This window comes from Octopus bimaculoides, chromosome 7 (assembly GCF_046866305.1).
Source record: "Octopus bimaculoides isolate indiv1 chromosome 7, ASM4686630v1, whole genome shotgun sequence".
Lineage (NCBI taxonomy): Eukaryota > Metazoa > Mollusca > Cephalopoda > Octopoda > Octopodidae > Octopus > Octopus bimaculoides.
In genome coordinates this window covers 74,594,491-74,607,862 of record NC_142934.1, presented here as the reverse complement: position 1 = coordinate 74,607,862, position 13,372 = coordinate 74,594,491, and the positions used below count along the sequence as shown (strand labels likewise).

At 38.1% G+C, this 13,372-nt stretch overlaps 1 protein-coding gene across 19 annotated transcripts in view; it reads left to right on the top strand.

Annotated features, from left to right (window-relative positions):
• Window positions 1–13,372, top strand: part of LOC106882371 (stearoyl-CoA desaturase 5) — a 135,715-nt gene that overhangs the window by 11,061 nt on the left and 111,282 nt on the right. For 2 of the 19 annotated variants that reach the window (XM_014933025.3, XM_052969746.2), the window contains exon 1: window positions 2,718–2,850. The exons of 15 other annotated variants lie outside the window; for them this stretch is intronic. The gene's annotated coding sequence lies outside the window, so the exon portion shown is untranslated. Of the gene's footprint in view, window positions 1–2,614; window positions 2,930–13,372 lie in introns of those variants that run through there. 2 more of the 19 variants (XM_014933029.3, XM_089355513.1) reach the window with 2 other exon arrangements.

The following is a 13,372-nucleotide window of genomic DNA, read 5'->3' as shown; positions in this document are numbered from 1 at the left end:
GCTTTTTCGAGCGGGATCGTTTGCCAGTGCCCCCGGACTGGCTCATGTGCGGGCGACACATGAAATCTTTCGAGCGGGATCGTTGCCAGTGCCCCTGGACTGGCTCATGTGCGGGCGACACATGATATCATTCGTGCGCGATCGTTGCCAGTGCCCATGGACTGGCTCTTGTGCAAGTGACACATGAGGTTTTTCGAGCGAGATCGTTGCCGGTGCCCCTGGACTGGCTCATGTGCGGGTGACACATGAAATCGTTCAAGCGGAATCGTTGCCAGTGCCCCTGGACTGACTCTTGTGCAGGTGACACATGAAATGTTTGAGCGAGTTCGTTGCCAGTGCCCCTGGACTGGCTCATGTGCGGGCGACGCCCCTGGGCCGGTTCTTGTGCGGGTGACACATGAGGTTTTTCGAGCAGGATCGTTGCCGATGCCCCTGGACTGGCTCATGTGCGGGCAACACACGAAATCCTTCGAGCGAGATCGTTGCCAGTGACCCTGGACTGGCTCTTGTGCGGGTGACATGAAATGTTTTGAGCGGGATTGTTGCCAGTGCCCCTGGACTGGCTCGTGTGTGGGCAACACATGAAATCTTTCGAGCGAGATCGTTGCCGGTGCCCCTGGGCTGGCTCTTGTGCGGGTGACACATGAGGTTTTTCGAGCGAGATCGTTGCCGGTGCCCCTGTGCTGGCTCGTGTGCGGGCGACACATGGAATCTTTCGGGCGGGATCGTTGCCGGTGCCCCTGGGCTGGCTCTTGTGCGGGTGACACATGAAATGCCTTGAGCGAGACGGGATCGTTGCCAGTACCCCTGGACTGGCTCATGTGCGGGCGACACATGAAGTCTTTCGAGCAGGATCGTTGCCAGTGCCCCTGGATTGGCTCATGTGCGGGTGACACATGAGGTTTCTCGAGCGAGATGAACGTGACCTTTGCCAGTACCGCCTGACTGGCCTTCGTGCGGGTGACACGTAAAAGCACCCACTACACTCTCTGAGTGGTTGGCTTTGGGAAGGGCATCCAGCTGTAGAATCAGATTGGAGCCTGGTGTAGCCATCTGGTTTCACCAGTCCTCAGTCAAATCGTCCAACCCATGCTAGCCTGGAAAGCGGACGTTAAACGCCGACGACAATACGTACAGACATATATATATATATATATATATATATATATATATATATATATATATATATATATATACCGCCTGACTGGCCTTTGTAGGGTTTTCGAGCGAGATCGTTGCCAGTGCCCCTGGACTGGCTCTTGTGCGGGTGGCACATAAAAGACACCATTTCGAGCGTGGCCGTTTTCGTGCGGGTGACACGTAAAAGCACCCACTACACTCTGAGTGGTTGGCGTTAGGAAGGGCATCCAGCTGTAGAAACTCTGCCAAATTAGATTGGAGCCTGGTGTTGCCATCCGGTTTCACCAGTCCTCAGTCAAATCATCCAACCCATGCTAGCATGGAAGGCGGACGTTAAACGATGATGATGATATATATATATATATATATATATATATATAGATAGATAGATAGATAGATAGATATATAGATAGATACATAAATAATATATATATATGCATATATACATACTTGCATATACACATACCTAAAATGTACATATATATATATATATATATATATATGCATATGTGAGCACAGGAAGTCATGAAACGTGTACAATAAAAAATACGAAGTCCGAGTACATGCAATATGAACTATTTTTCAAACAACGACAGATACAAATGGAAAACAAGATAAACAACATAAAGAACGACCCTTCATCAGTTGTTGGCTGTTTTTCTATTCTCGTATTTCAAGCATTTAACAAGATACACTTTCAATAAAACAATTGCTCCTGCAAAGCAAATTAAATAAAATTTGGGATTTTGCAGAGGGTCAAAATTGGTAACACAAACAGGAAGTGCTGCTAAGCCTAAACGAGGTTGTCGTGGCAAACACAAATCAAGCTTGGACAGGAGACAGACAAGAATACGTCTTGTTCCATGTATATTTATATCTATATATCTATCTATATATCTATATATATATATATACATACATACATACATACATACATACATACATACACATACATATATTTTGTGTGTGTGTATGTAAACTCGGTTGCTGTCTGTCTGTCTGTCTCTCTCTTTCTATCTCTCTATCTGTCTGTCTATCTCTATTATCTATCTCTGTCTCTCTGTCTATCTTTATTATCTATCTACCTATCTGTCTGTCTGTGTGTATCTATCCCTATTATCTGTCTGTCTGTCTATCTATCCCTATTATCTGTCTATCTGTCTGTCTGTCTGTCTATCTCTATTTATCTACCTATCTGTCTGTCTGTCTGTATCTATCCCTATTATCTATGTCTCTGTCTATGCTTGCTATTTGTATATACACTCACTTTCTTCAAGGTGAGAATGAATTGAATGTAGTTGTTTGAAACACTGCTTCTTGCAGGTGTATAACTGTTTTATGTAGAAAAGAAACAAAAAATGTTTTATTGCGTATGCGCATGTGTGTATCTGAATATGTATGTATGAAAAATGTGCCGTTCTTCAGCTTTTCAAAGTAGTGCATGTTTATATTTAATACATGCGAACACACACGCACACATTATTTTTTAAAAATTCTGTTAGCCATTTTGTACGTGCGTCTGTTATGTTGCATGTATATTTACGTACTATTGTATATACGTATACACATACACACTCACGCATACGTATGTATGTATATCCTGTGAAATATACTGATTCTGCATTGTTAATTTGCACAAGTTTTACACACTAAAAACACACCTAAGTGTGTGCGTGTGTGTACATACGTGTGTATATATATATATGCAAGGTATGTATAAATCTGTTCTGGATATACCCACGTCTTTCATTGGTTTGTGAATGAATGAATGAAATGAAAACGGGTGTATGTGAGTAGCTCCTTTTTTTTTTTACATGGCGACCCTGTTTTGAATGACTATGGTTTGCGTGAATGTATTATTGCTTCTTTTTTTTAATCATTTGCACTTGTTTGCCTTCATGGCAAAGGAAGAATTAAGGTGGCGACTTCCGTCTGCCCTTTGCCTGGCTAACCTCCGTATATAAAGTATGAGTACCAGTTTTAAACTCGGGTCGGTTCAAAATCGAATTAACGTCTATCTCCTCTAATGCTATGGAAGTCAGTCAATGTGAGGAAGTAATCGTGTTAATCGTATCATATAAATAATGCTGTATTTTTATGTTTGCTTTGTTAACGGTATTTTGTGTTTGATAAAAGTACATTTCACATGTTTTGTGTCGTTTTCCGATACTTGTTCTTTTGCGTTGCCTTTTGTAGCAAAATAGATAAATTATTTCATGGAAGGAAATCGTCGTCGTTGTTGTTGTTGTTGTTGTTGTTAGTACTATTTATTTATTTATCTACCTTTCGTTCTTTCGGACTCGATAAATTACGGGCCAGCTGAGCTCTGGGTTGATGTCATGGACTAACTCACCCCACCAAATTTTCAGGCCTTGTGCCCTTTGTAGAAAAGTATTGATATTATTTATTATCGTGCACAATAATTATTGTTGTTGTGGATAAAATGCCCTGCGGTGTTTTCTACGCCCTTTTTCGTCTCACTTGAAATTTTCCTCAGAAGCCAACTTTTTCTGTCATTCTTTGGTAAATTTTTTGAGTAACACCCTTACGATTTTCGCTAGGGGGAAAAAAAAACAAAACAAAAAAACAAAACCAACTCGGGTTTCCACCACCCACCATTTTCCGAACCAAAATAAGGGACTTGCAGCATATTAGGAGGTCAGGGTACTTGATTCTACGCAAAAAATCCGAGTTTTTTAGTGAAAATCGTGCGGGTGTTACTCAAAAAAATTTTTATCCATTCTTCTATGGTTGATAAAAGTACCAGTAAAATACTTAAGTACATATAATCGACTACACCCCTTTCCAGCAAATTTGTGCTTTTATACCTATGTAAAAATCACCATTATTGTCATCGTCATTGTTACCTCCACGTTTAAATTGATTTTGAATTTGCAGCTTTAGATAATTGGAGAGTTGAATGCTTAAGAAGAATTGCTTCTATGTATCGTCATCATTTGCCCCGCCCCACTTTTTTTTTTTTCTTCACTGGCGTATTCATGTTAGGGCAACCTGACATCTGTTGTTGCATTTTCTGTTTTCTTTATGACTTTATCAGAAAAAAAAGAGGGTCATCGCCCATGATTCTTTTTATCATCTTCGTGCCTAATAAGATATTATCTGTGGACCTGTGACCTGGTCCTCAGTGGAGTGGACTGCACGTGAAAGGTCTCTAAGGATCAAATACTTCTGTTTAACAGGGAGACTGTTTAAGTTTCCCTACTTCTAATGGGCTTCCATACTGTTTCCACCCACTGACGAATTTTTGGTGGGTCTGAGGCTGCAATAGCATACATGACAGAGTTTTGAAATAGCTGTCCCTCGAAGTCTCATACATTATAGGAAAGGTGATGTCTCTTTCCTTTCATTGATTAGTATTTCTGGGTTTCATAAAATGGAAATTGATTCTAAAAATTTTTTCCTTCCCAAAATTAAGAAAAAGTGTCTTGGAAAAAGGGAAAAGCATGAACGTAACTACGTCCAAACTGGCATTGTGGGTTCGAAACCGTGTAACAAAATGAACTTCTTAAGCATGCCTATATGCACACTATATGTGTTTATATATATATATATACACACACACACATATTTCAATGTATGGGTATGTATATGTTTGCATATATGTGAATATAAGTATGTAGTTATGTTTAGCTGTATATATAGAAAGATGCTCAGTGCATCCTTTTAGTGGAACTGTGTAGTGTGATACACAGTAAACAGGTTAAGAATTCTTTTGGTGAACATTTGTGGTGTTGAGTGACAAATTTCGATTCAACATCACTTTAACTTCAATCGTTACTGTTCTCAATAAAAGTTTACGTTTTCAATCGCTAACAAGTTCACATTTACTGATGTAAGTAATTTCATCATTCACTAACAGAAGTACGGTTTCGTGTTTCCCTGTTGCTGAGGTTTTTTTTTTTTTTCTGGTACCTTCGATACTGGCTCTTTGGTTCACTGAGTGACAAATTTCACTTCAACCTCACTTTAACTTCAATCGTTACTGTTCTCACTAACAGTTTACGTTTTCAATCGCTAACAACTTCACATTTACTGATGTAAGTAATTTCATAATTTACTAACCAGGGTTAGGGTTAGTCACAAGTGGCTATGTGAAAGAACAATTCTGGCACCAAGGAATGATTCTGTAGACAAGCTGAATTTAAATTTGTTAACTCAGCCTCCAGGACCTGAATGTTCATACAGATCAATTAACTCTGTCCATGATCAAGAACAGGCAACGCGTTACCTAGTGGAGTTCCTCAATTCACTTCAGCCACCAGGATTTCCACCACACATTCTGATCGTGAAAATAGGTGCTCCCATAATGCTATTAAGAAACCTTGATGCACCCAGACTCTGCAATAGAACAAGGTTGGTTGTTAAAACAGCCATACCCCATGTGTTGGAAGCAACAATAATTACAGGCAGCATGATAGGTGAGAATGTCTTCATTCCAAGGATACCTCTCATTTCAAATGATCACCCCTTTTCAGTTCAAGAGACTGCTGTTTCCGGTCAAACTTACCTTTGCAATGTCTATCAACAAAGCACAAGGTCAATCTCTAAAGGTGGTGGGACTTAACCTCCTTCAACCTTGCTTCTCACATGGTCAGCTGTATGTTGGATGTTCTAGAGTTGGAGATGGAAATAACCTCTACATTCTCAGTGATAAGCATGGCAAGACAGAAAACATAGTATATGAAGAAGCACTTACATGAATAGTATGTACATGTCATATAGAAAAGTGTAAAACCATTGTTTTTTTTTTTTTTATATCTCCAGTTGATACCAGTTGAGCTTTGAGGCAAAGCTTGTCCTTCACCAAAGCTTTTGCATTTTTTTGATTGATGAAGCATCACAAGTGCAGGACGTCAATCATGGATCATAACAAGTAATAATCTGAGGGAGATATTTTTCTGCTATCCTAACATGCATAAGCAGTGATTAAGCACAGGCCAGTTTCTGGAACCTGTGACCAAACACAGGCATTTTAGGCACAAGGTGATGCTCTGCGTCCAGTGGAATTATGAGGGAATAACTTACGAGTTGGTTCCGGATGGTTGAACCATCAATGTCAACCTGTACTCCAAACAGCTGACATGGATGTATGCTATTGTGCAGCAAGATTACCTGGCGTTAGTTAACAGAAAGCAAGCTCTTTTGCAGCAAGACAACACAAGACCTCATACCAGTTGAATGGTTTGGAATAAGCTCCAGGAATTTGAGGGAATCAAATTTATACTACACTGAGTGGTTGGCGTTAGGAAGGGCATCCAGCTGTAGAAACTCTGCCAAATCAGACTGGAGCCTGGTGTTGCCATCCGGTTTCACCAGTCCTCAGTCAAATCGTCCAACCCATGCTAGCATGGAAAGCGGACGTTAAACGATGATGATGATGATGATGATGATGATGAGCATACAGTCCAAACCTGGCTCCCTCAGATTATTACTTGCTTCGGTCTATGGCTCACTTCCTGTGCATGTGACACTTAATCATTCAAGAAGAGGTGGAAGCTTTAGTGGAATAGTTCTTCACCACAAAAGGACAAGAACTGGTATCAGCTTGGGATCAAAGAACTGGCAGAAAGGTGGCTTCAGATGGTGCAACACGATGGTCTCTACTTTAAACGCTAGGCTGCTTTTGCTGTATCTTGACAAATAAAACAATTACCAAAATATCACAAAATTCTTAACTCAACACCATATTACATCAGCTATGAATCGAAAAGAAAGTCTTATTCTGATTTTTCTGTAATACTGGTAACGAGATAGAACTGCTGATCTCAACTGGCTGTCTGATTTCTTGTACCTTCATCTATTTTGCATTCTTTTTACTTATCTTCATCAAATCAAACTAAATGCTACTTAACTGAGACAACAGAATCTGTCTAACCATGGTCTGTGTTAACAAATAGAATCTTTTACTTGTTCCAGGAATTAGACTGTGACTGTGATGGAGCACTGCCTTGAAAGCCTTAGTCACACAAATCAACCCCAGCACATTTTTTTTTTTAGCCTGGTGCTGATTCTACTAGTCACTTGATGAATTGCTATGTTACAAGGACATGAACATGCCAACATTGGTTGTTGGGCAGTGATGGGGACAAACACAAATGCACACATGTGCACGTTGTATATACAAAAAGTTTGCAAAGTGGAATAAATTATTTTACTGCAAGAAAGAGAGGTCTTAACATTTTAGGCAGGGTCCTTTGTTAGAGAGAAAATGAAGGTTTCTGTCCAAAACATTAGATTTCTCTTCTCTCTTGCAGCAAACTAATTTATTCCATTTTGTAAGCATTATCTACACAGCCTTACCCCACTGTTTGGGCAAAATCAGCAAACTAATAAGATATTTCCTTAGTTGAACATTTATTAGCTTTAAATTATTGTCTGTTTATTAATACTTACTCCATGTTTGCATTACTTCAATTGTACACTTTCTAACACAAGTGTTTCATATGAGGCTGAAGTGTTTCTTTGATGCTGTTTTGTTTCAAATGTCAGTCAGGATTTGATTTGTTTTTGTTAGCCATACACTTCTTTCTCTCTCAATAACACTAGCAATAAATGTCGGATATTGTACTTTGGTTTGGAATGTCTGGGTTATTGAATTAGTATGATTTTGTAACTTTTATGTGTGGTTTTCTTCATTCTGTTCTCAAATCTCCTTTACTCTGCAAAACATGCCCTGTTGACATACCTCTTCTTTAACTATCTTTACATCAAACAGTTGTAGAAGTATCAGTAAGAATATATTTGGTTTGTTTGTAGCTTAGCTCTTCCCATATTCTAAGGTAATATCAGAACAACTGGGCATTTTTTAATCTTTAATTGCTGGGTGGTTGGCTTTAGGAAGGGCATCCAGCTCTAGAAACTGTGCCAAAACACACACAGATGGTGCAGGTTTCTGCCTGACCAGCTCCTGTCAGACCATCCAACCCATGCCAGCATGGAAGGTGGACATTAAACGATGATGATGATTCCTTATTTTAAGTTAATATCAGAACAATTGGGTGCTTTTTAGCCTGAGTGATATGCCTCAGTGACAAAGTGCCAAAACATAGTCTGTTTGATGGTGGTTCATCTGGGTGTACAGATGCCACATGCTCACAGTGGAAGTATCTGTGGCAGTGAAAGACCAAGGAAAACCTGTAAAGGGATCAGGTCTCAGAATGCTGAGTTTCAACAATAAGATCTCACAGATGATGTTGAGTTGTGATGTCCTACTGTAGATTTGTTGAAGCATTACCAGCATGAGGAAAATAGGCCTTAAAATGATGTTTGTTAAACTTGGAAGGACATCTAGTTAAAAAAAAAAAAATACTAATAGCACTTGCTTTGCATTAGTAATAAGTTATGTGTCACTCAAAATCAAGCTTGAATGTTAGATGAAGATTATCATTTCACAATATGACTGTCTCTTTGGGTGAACTCAACTATATGGCTCTGTCAAATGTAAGTTATCACTTAACTCCACATCTCACAACATTCCTCCTACAACAAGCATAATACTCTAATTAACAACTCTATCCCTTTCCAACTACTTTTCAACTTGCTTCCCGTTCTGCTTTCACAGCTACTTCAACTTTTATCAAGTTTTCAGTGTACCTGGTCCTTTCAATAGCTTTCAGTAATCAATTATGTACCAGCTTGAAATTATTTCTTCTGACTTAGATGTTCATATTTAAGCATTGTTTTATGAATCCTATGCTTCACACATTCACATCTTCACTTTGGTATTTATTTAATGTCATTATTACTGTCAGCATGGCTATTTGAAATAGATTCTGAGAAAAGAGAAACAGACAAGCAGTAGTATATTAACCTTGTGAAATCTGACAGAATTATAACCGTCACAGCTACTATTTAAAAATGTTTTTAGTGTTGTAGTTTAGTATGTTAGTTTGACTCACCTAAGTTGAGTTAGTTGGTCCTTATTAACCTGCTAATATCTCTCTTTACACCTAATGTGATATGGCTGTAGGTTTCTTTTCAGCTGCTTGTAGTTGTAGTTAGGATTTTGTGATGGTGGTTAATTACTACTTAGCTATTCATCGGCAACTTTAACTGCCTGTGATCAAACTCGCCCTCACTCTCTAATTGTATGGTGAGCATTTCTTCTTCTGGCTCACACCTCATCTAATAATAGTCAGAGAAAAAAAACTGATCTCATTCCACCTTTCCATTCACTCAATCTGTTTTTAAATTCAAATTCAACCCAAATGAATTTGAATATTAACTTTGGCAAATGTGTCAATCTACTTTGCGTACGTGCAGGCAGACATGTACATATGTTTATTCATATCATTGTGAACTTCTTTTTTATTAATTTTTTCCTTTCCTTTTACTGCTTTCAATAGCTTTTTTTTTCAGTAAGTTCATGGATTTTCTTTCCATATATTTTGTTGTATGTTGTTTTTTCTCAATTTTTAACGTTTTCATGTGTTTATTAAAATGTGTTATATCAATTTAGCATTAAAAACTTTAATCTTCTGTACATTTGTGGTGAGGATTAAGTGCCGATTAATTAGATAACTACCTTGTTAAATCTATGACTTTGACATGATGCAAGTTTTTAACATATCCTATATGATAAGAGGAAATGTTAGCTGCAAATTAGTGTATTTTATGATTAGAAAATATTACTTTATTTTGTTTCTGATGAAAGATGAACTGAAATCTTGTGTTGCACCTCTCCAAGTTAGGAGACTTCAAGTAGTGTGTCTTTTGAGTTAGTGACTTCATGGAAGATCCTGATTTAAATAGTTTGCTCTTTCAAGCTTTTGACACCAAATCCCCTTCAAAATATTTGGAAGATTTGTTGTGGGAAATACTTTTTCTGCTAATTGAGAAGATAGGTCTTTGTAGAAACTTTCTCACTGTGTGTGTTTATAATTTCGACTTGCTATTATCTTTTGATGCTTTAACTTAATAAATGTGTTTTTTTTTTCTATACTGTTTGGATTGGATAATCTTTACAGCATATTATTGCTTCTCTTAATTCTTTGTAATTTTGTCTGTAGGCCCAATATACTGAAAGCCGACCTCATCACCTATGTTTTCTTTCCTTGGCCACAAGTTCCATCCATTTCCAGTCCACCATGGTACTTTTTCACTCAGCACTTGTCCAATTACCCTACATGTCTATAACAGAAAAGAACACAACTATCTGTTGCTGTTTGTTGGGCCATTAGCATGTAATCTCTTCTCCCATCCCTTGCTATAGTTCTTAGCTTTTATGTTAAAATGCAGATAAGCTAAACCTTTCTCTGAGTAGGACACCAGTCTAGCACAAGTATCATTACTAAGGCAATATAGAGAACAGTGTTCTATTTCATCATCAACATTTAATGTCCGTTCTCCATATTTGCATAGGTTGGATGGCAACACAGGAACTGGTAAGGTCAGGGGGCTGCACCAGGTTCCATAGTCTGTTTTGACTTGGTTTCTATGGTTGGATGCTCTTCATATTGACAACCACTCCACAGAGTGTACTGGGTGCTTTTCTGTGGCACCATCACCAGTACTTTTTAACTAGCATCCACACCAATGCTTTTTACATGACACTTTGGTTTTAGGATCTCAGTCCTGTTGTGGTGGGAGGGTCTTCTCAAGTACAGCAATGCACTACGTATCTTGGTCCTTTGTCATCTCCTTTGTAAGGTTCAGCATTTTGAGATTGGCCTTCAGTACACAGATTTATTGCAGTCCATGTACAGACAGTCTAATACTTTATCCTGTGTTGACCATTTTCTCTCTCCTACTCTATTGAAAGGCTTGTTAAGATAATGAACTTACACATTCACTAGGGTCTGAAGGTTAGTGTTTGAAGCTTTGTAAATGTGTTTGTTTCATTTAACTTCTGTTCTTCCATGCTTGCGTGATGAAGACAAGAGGAAATTATGGCAATTTAGAATTACTTACCTTTTACTCTACACTTCTCTTATGGAGAATGGAAATGAAGTGATTATCATCTTCTAATGTTAAAACTATGTGATGTTGTGTTGGTTGGTTCTATCTTACCAGCTTGGCTTATATCTAGTATCTGTTAATACCTTAAAAAGGAAAAGAAGGGTGAATTCCTAGCTAGCTGTATATTAACCAGTTTTACTTCTGGGCTTTATTTCCCAGTTATAGTTACTTCATCTCATGTTCTTGACCTTATGAAAATTCCTGACACTTTCTTCAAAAACCTGTCTTTGCACTTATATAAGGTTTGTTTCTGGTATATGAGCTAAACTTAATGTTTACCTGTTTTTAAGTTTGATATACTCGAAAAAAAGTTATCTATGCCATGGTAACACGTTCTGCACCTAATTAATATTCTGCTTCATTTGTAACATGGCACTCAACATTATTGGTAAGCAACAGACATTATTTAATAAGACATTTAATTCATTTAGAACAGCTGTTGCTACCTATACAAAGGTTACTTTAATCTGTTACTGACTGTATATTGATTGTTAGTGTTTATACATGAACAACATTGAAGACATCTGTAGAGGTCTCAATGTTGATACACCTATAGTCTACTCTAGAGATGTCTGGAGACAGCTTCTACTTTGATGTGGGCAGAGAAAACTGGAGATAGCCAGTTCTTGGTCTATTTATAACGATATCAACTGACACTGAAGGAGCCGTTAGTCTGTAGCTACTAACTTCATATTCTGTTTAAGTGGCAAAACTATTGCAGTATTATTATCGGAGACAGAGAATGAACTTTGTGTGTGTGTGTGTATTGTGTACAGTTAGATGTACAATTACTAACTTGAGTTTAGACCTCCACATAGAAGAATATCATTGTCCAGTCTGCTTCCAGTATAGTAGTTTGGTTACTACTATACTTTATAGTATTACTGGTTATGGTACACAGCAAATATGGGAGAAATTATGATAAACATTTGATCTTCCTAACATAATACCACAAAAGTGTTCCCTTGATCCGTTGTGGTTAAAATATCCAGTTGCACTTGGAATATCCAATTCTGAAATTCCAAACAATCACAACAGTATGACATACACAAAGAACCAATGATATTAATTTGTGTATAAATTAGTATATGTATGTGTGTGCATGCATGCGTGTGTGTGTATTTGTGTATTGTGTGATAGGACTTAATTGATAATGTGATAGTATGACTGTGCAATTTAACCCTGCTTACATTCTGACCCACATGACATACCAAGTCAACCTAACTACACTGTATAACTATATTTATATAATGATAGTATGGTGATTCAACATAGATGTTTGGTAAGACTTAGTCACATGACATACTAAGTGGACCAACATATAACTATGCTACATCTCATTACTATGGATTACTAACTCATGTTGGTGACTCACAAGTGCTTATTGATTTGAGATTTAACCAACACCATTTTTAACTTTCTCTCAGTGGTACTCTTTTCCTGCTACCTTTTATGTACTAGACATTTCTAAACAATATTCAGTCATTAATTTATTTCTATCACACACACACACTTTTTCACTCTCACTTTCTTTCTCTCCCTCCCCACCTTTCTCTCATAGGCAGACTGATACTTACTCTCTTACAGTCTTATCCTGGTGCACGCTCACTGTATCACAAGCACACACTAGCACACCTCTTTTGCATTAACTCACATCCACTCACAAATTGATATACACATATTTTTATATATACGTATTTATTTCTCACGTGTATATACACACATCCTCTCCCCCCCCCTCACATTTATTTTTTCTCACATGCATGTTCAAACACACAAATATATATCCACACACCAAAAGAAGTCAAAAACCAAGATAGCCTTCAGAAATAACTAAATATTGTTTGTCACAGGATGTAGCAGGGCAGAGAAGGGGAGGAAATGACTAACACAGTTGTTGTTGTTGCTGCTGTTGTACTTATGTTTTAGGTTTTTATTTAAAAAAAAATTTTCTGGAACAATGGCCAAATCACCTGATAGACAGCCTTGACACTCTTGGGTCAAGGTTGGTCAGTGTTGCAGTTTTATGCACCTGCCACTCCTGTTATTTTTCCAGGATGGTCATGGCAGTGATCGTGGTGATGATGCCGGTGTCAGTGAGGAAGTGACAGTAGTGTGTGTAGTGCTGGAGTGAAATTAGTGTTACTGATGTTGTGGTGATATTAGTACTGTGTTGTTGTAGTGAGGTGGTATTAATGTTTTTTTTTTTTGTGGCATGATGGTGTTGTTGATGCAATGGCACTGGTGGTAGTGA